This window comes from Triticum dicoccoides, chromosome 3B, assembly GCF_002162155.2.
Source record: "Triticum dicoccoides isolate Atlit2015 ecotype Zavitan chromosome 3B, WEW_v2.0, whole genome shotgun sequence".
In the NCBI taxonomy this organism is placed as follows: Eukaryota; Viridiplantae; Streptophyta; class Magnoliopsida; order Poales; family Poaceae; genus Triticum; species Triticum dicoccoides.
In genome coordinates, this window is record NC_041385.1 from 118,000,879 (window position 1) to 118,007,025 (window position 6,147).

Sequence of the window (6,147 nt, forward strand, 5' to 3'; positions counted from 1 at the left end):
ATTTTTCCATAGGCTTTTCTTGAAGTCCATGTGTTGGTTTCAAGGAGTTTATGAGTTGACCAAGGTGTTATAAAGGAATTATCCAAAGATTGGTCATGTGAGTGTTGAGCTTATTGCAAGCATGTCTTGAAGAATAAGATTGTGTGATCATTCATGTTTACCTTCAAGACATCATCCAAATGAAGAGAGTTGGAAAGTTTCAAGGTTGATCAAGACTAAGTCAAGAGTGAATCAAGTTGATCAACTCACAAAGCGTAGAAGTTGTACTGAGAGGGAAGTGATCCCATGGTATGGTAAGCTTTGTCCATTGCACTTTGTGTACTAACCCATGGTCTATGTGAGAGTTCTATGTGGGGTTAGGTACGTGTACATGGGCTTGCGTCAAGAGGAAGAATCATACAACCCATGGAAAGGATGACATCAAGTGGTGAGCGTCATCATGATTGCCGTGTGCAAGTTCAAGTGGAGCATCACGAAGAGATCAAGTGCAAATCTTTCCATCCTTTGTGGTGTCAATGGTCTTGTGAAGATGTGCCAAAGAGAGGCTCACCCATAGTGGACTATGGGGGAGCAATCATCTAGTCTTCATCGAGCCAACGCAATCAAGAAAGGTGGTCCAACTTGAGGGAGTCAAGATCGTCATCATCTAGCTCAAGTGGACCATGTGCAAGGCAAAGGTTTGCCCTTGATAGGTTTTCTATTTTACCGGTCTCGTGGTGGTAGTTGGGAGACTGGGTTATAGGATAGTTTGTCGTACTATCAAGGGGGGCTCTCAAGTTGGTAGCTTGATCGTATCGTTAGTAGAGAGCTCAAACAGTTGCATACTTGCATCATGTTTCTTGGTTCTTGTTTGGTTCTCTTTGTGAGTCTTAGATCTTATGGTCATCTTGATGACAAGCTTTAGTTCATCGAAAACGGAGTTCGCATGCGTCTTCTATGATGTTTTCGGTGTTGGAGGTTTTACCTGTCTTATCCGAGGAAAGGTTCTCACCATTTTCTTATTGGCCTTTTCTCATTTGCTTATTCTTGATATTTCTATCCAGATTGTGTTAGCCCATGTCATTATCTTTCCAACAAACTTGGTTTCGTTGAATTCGGAGTCCGTTTGCAAAAGTTGTGGCTGTTTTGGTAAAGGCTGCAGCGGTACTACCGCGGCTAGAGCGGATGTAATTTTTTACTACCGCTCCAGAGCGGTACTACCACGGCTCCTGAGCGGTAATACAGCTCCAGATCAGTACTACCGCGGCTCCTAAGCGGTAGTACCGCTTCGGACCGAAATCTCGTGTTTTGCTCAGCGGAAGTAGGCACAGAAGTATTTTTTAGTACCGCTCGCAAGCAGTAGTACCGCTACCATTTGCGGTAGTACCGTGAGGTCGAGCGGTAGTACCGTGAGGATGAGCGGTAGTACCACTCCAGCGGTTCTACTGGCCTTTTGCCTCCTCGCTGTTTTTTTCAAAGGGGTACTACCGCCCTAGCGGTAGTACCGCTCCTTGGAGCGGTAGTACCGCTCTGTGCGGGCTGCGAGCTTAACGGTTGGATTTTTCCCCACCTATAAAAGGGTGTCTTCTTCCCCATTTAACCTTATTCTTTGAGCTCGTGTTCTTCCCCCATTGTTGACCTTTTCCGAGCTTGCTATCTCTCATTCCCTCCATGGATTCTTGCTAGTTTTTGAGGGAAAAGAGAGAGGAGATCTAGATCCACGTTTCCACCAATCACTTTCTCCTCTATGTGAGGGGAACCCCTTGGATCTAGATCTTGGAGTTCTTGGTGTTCTCCTTCTCGTTCTTCCTCTCATTTTCCTCCCTAGCATTAGTTGCTTCGGTGGGATTTGGGAGAGAAGGACTTGGGCACTCCATGTTCCCTTGCCATTGCATTTGGTGCATCAGTTTGAGTTCTCCACGGTGATACGTGGAAGTTTCAAGTTGAGAAGCTTATTACTCTTGGGTGCTTGGTGCCCTTGAGCTTGTTCCTCTTGGGTGCTTTGGCGCCCTAGACGGTTGGTGATGCTTGGAGCTCAATCATTGTGGTGTAAAGCTCCGGGCAAGCGTCGGGGTCTCCAATTAGGTTGTGGAGATCGCCCGAGCAATTTGACGGGTACCAGTGACCGCCCCCAAGGGTTGCCAAAGTGTACGGGTTCGGTGACCGCCCCCAAGGGTCGCCATTTGTACGGGTTCGGTGACCGCCCTCAAGGGTCCCTTAGTGGAATCACGGCATCTTGCATTGTGCGAGGGCGTGAGGAGATTACTGTGGCCCTAGTGGCTTCTTGGGGAGCATTGTGCCTCCACACCGCTCCAAACGGAGATTAGCATTCGCAAGGGTGTGAACTTCGGGATACATCGTCGTCTCCGCGTGCCTTGGTTATCTCTTACCCGAGCCCTTTACTTATGCACTTTACATTGTGATAGCCATATTGTTCTTTGTCATATATCTTGCTATCACATAGTTACTTATCTTGCTTAGCATAAGTTGTTGGCGCACATAGGTGAGCCTAGTTGTTTTAGGTTTTGTTCTTGACAAATTAACCGCTAAGTTTATTCTGCATTTGTTCAAGCCTAAACCGCAATTATTTTAAAGCGCCTATTCACCCCCCCTCTAGGCGACATCCACGATCTTTCAGATGGCCCGTCCGCGCCCTCTGTCGGAGGAGAGTCCGGTGCGCGCCCCGTGTTCGCCTCCACTTCCAGACCCGGCCTTGAAGCCTGGCCGGTGGATATAGTCCAGCGAGCGCTCTTCTTCCTAAAGAAATCATGAGCGTTAGTATGCCTTGAGGGCTTAAACCCTGGGCATTAAAGTGGCACACCATACCGTTGCGTCGGCGTCTCGATCCGGTTCGCACTTATTTTTAGCCCGCTGGGCCTCGATGGCCCTTGTTGGCTAGCCACCGCGGGCTCGGCCCTCCGCCTCAAGGATTTCCCCTGCGAAAGCGCCATTGGTATACGACAATCAAAAATACAGATGGATCCTCTTGAAAGTACCGGGACTTCGATCTCAGTTACCTTTGAGGCTGGAAGTAGTCCGGGATAATCGGCCGTAATGGCCACTAAGGTGTTGTCCTTACTCAATTGATGAAACACCCCATCAATCAGCTCCACACATAAGTCCGGGTCCTCTTGGGAGTCCGGGTCGAGGGACCATTTCGGGTCCTCGGGTTGTGGAGGAGGGCTGTTTATCTCCTTTACAGTCTGGCGTAGCTCCTGCGTTGAAATTGCTATACTAATTACTTAACTATGGGAATATGAAAACGGATGGGCAAGTGAAAGTGTTCGCTTACCCAGCTTGGAGGATTGTACATAGAAAATCCACCCCGTGGGTTGACACGGAGGAACTCCTCTTCTTCTCCCTTGTACAAAGAGGACAAGATCTTCATTAGAGTGGCAGCCGAATCCGGCCCCTTACGGCCGCATCGGGTGGCGTCGTCCTCCCCGTTGAAATCCCACATGGGGTGGCCTATGTATTGAAGCGGCTGCACCCCCCGCGTAATGCATATGGCCATGACCTCGATCATGGTCAGTCCGGAATGAGCTAACAACCTTATCCGGCTCATCAGGTAAAGGACGTCCCTGTCCGTTTCCTTCTGAGGGCTCCGTGGGCGCCAGCTCAGGCGTTTCCTCAAGGGAGCATTATCAAACTCAGGGAGGCCGATCCGTACAGGGTCCGGCAGAGGGACGTCTTCCGTATAAAACCATTCTGAAGGTCAGTCTTCGGACGCCTTCTTTGGGGTCCCGGATAGATATCCGGTCCCGGCGATGCGCCATAGTTCGGCTCCGCCCACTTGATATATCGACCCCTCCTGAGAACGGGGCACGAGGCAGAACAACTTCTTCCACAACGCGAAATGGGCCTCGATGCCCAAAAACAGCTCGCAAAGGGCTACGAAGCCCGCAATATGCAATATGGAGGCAGGCGTAAGGTTGTGTAACTGGAGGCCATAGAACTCCAGGAGCCCCCGGAGAAACGGATGGATTGGAAATCCGAGCCCTCTTATTAAATAAGGGATGAGGCATACCCACTCTCCTTTGGAGGGACTGGGGACGCTCTCCGCTTGCTCTCCGCCATTATAGGTGGCGATCCTGGCTCGAACTGGGACCATGTAAGCTGGGGGGAGAAGCCCCTTGGCTTGGAGCGCTACTAGCTCGCTGTGCGAGATGGAACACCTCTCCCAATCCCCAGGCTGGGGGCTAGGGGGACGAGAGGAGGAGCTGCGTCGACCGGCCATGATGGAGTGGATCTCCGTCGAATGTGCTCCGATGAATGCTCGTGGAGGGAAGATGATGTGATTCGGATCTAAGTCCCTGCCTCTTTTATAGGCGGCCCATTTTCGCAGCTAGGGGGGTAAATGAAAAAACACCCTGTCTCTTCGCATTCTTTTGACACGTGGACGATGGCCATTATTGGGCACAGAAGCCAAGGAGCGCAACATTCATCAGGAGCCGGACACTGTTCGACAGGTATATGGGATTTGGAGAAGAACCCGCCTTGCAATGCCGAAGACAAATCTGCGCGCTGGACTCATCGTCATTGAAGCCTGGTTCGGGGGCTACTAAGGGAGTCCTGGATTAGGGGGTGTCCGGATGGCCGGACTATGACCTTTGGCCGGACTCCCGGACTATGAAGATACAAGATTGAAGACTTCGTCCCGTGTCCGGATAGGACTTTCCTTGGTGTGGAAGGCAAGCTTGGCGATACGATATGTAGATCTCCTCCCATTGTAACCGACTCTGTGTAACCCTAGCCCTCTCCAGTGTCTATATAAACTGGAGAGGTTTAGTCCGTAGGACGAACAACAATCATACCATAGGCTAGCTTCTAGGGTTTAGCCTCTCTGATCTCGTGGTAGATCAACTCTTGTACTACCCATATCATCAATATTAATCAAGCAGGAGTAGGGTTTTACCTCCATCGAGAGGGCCCGAACCTGGGTAAAAACATCGTGTCCCTTGTCTCCTATTACCATCCGCCTAGATGCAAAGTTCGAGACCCCCTACCCGAGATCCGCCGGTTTTGACACCGACACTCAGCTTCAGTACTGCTACGCAAAATAGTAGCTTGTTTCCGAGCACTCCAGGCGATCAAGGTAGAACCAAAGAACACAGCATAGCCCCCCGTGGATTGCCTGTCATCCGGACTGCCAGCCCAGTCCGCATCAGAATAAGTCGAGATGACCCCAGAGGGGTTCGGCCGAATGTGCAAACAATAGGACAACGTGAAGCGAATACAGCGCAAAATGCGCTCAACCGCAGACCAATGAGTGTCCTGAGGTGCCTGAAGATACTGACATACGCTGTTGACAGCAAAGGAAATATCTGGACGTGTGATCGTTAAGTGCTCACCAACAATACTCCTATACTGTGTCGCATCAGCAGAAGTCAGAAGCTCACCATCTACAGCAATGATCTTGTCAGTAGTAGACATATGTGTAGTAGTCGGTTTGCACTTAAGCATCCCAGCCCGTTGCAACAAATCCAAAGCGTACTTCTTCTGCATCATAACAAGACCATCAGAACCGGAAGCAACTTCCACGCCAAGGAAGTAGTGAAGCTTCCCAAGGTCTTTGACCGCAAAGTCAGCACCAAGAGACCGAACAAGAGCAGCAGCGGCCAACGGAGAGGAACTAACAAGTATAATATCATCCACATAGACCAGTAGATACATAGTAACTTTAGGCCTTTGTAGAAGAAATAATGAAGAGTCAGCCGCCGATGATGCAAAACCATGAGCATGAAGAGCTGTTGCAAGACGAGCATGCCAAGCACGAGGAGCCTGCTTCAAACCATAGAGTGCTTTGGTGAGACGACACAAATAATCAGGACAATCACGATCAGAGAAAACAGGGGGCTGCCACATATAGACCTCCTCCTCCAGTACACCATGGAGGAAGGCATTCTACACATCAAGCTAACGAAGAGACCAACCCCGAGTAACTGCAAGAGAGAGAAGAAGCCTGATAGTAGTAGGTTTAACCACTAGACTGAAGGTGTCTTCATAGTCAAGACCATAATGCTGCCGAAAACCTTGGGCAACCAGCCGCGCCTTGTAGCACTCAATATACCCATCAAAATGCTTCTTCACTTTGAAAACCCATTTAGAGTCGATGACATTAACACGGGGTGGTGGCAGAACAAGAGTCCATGTCTTGTTACAAAGAAG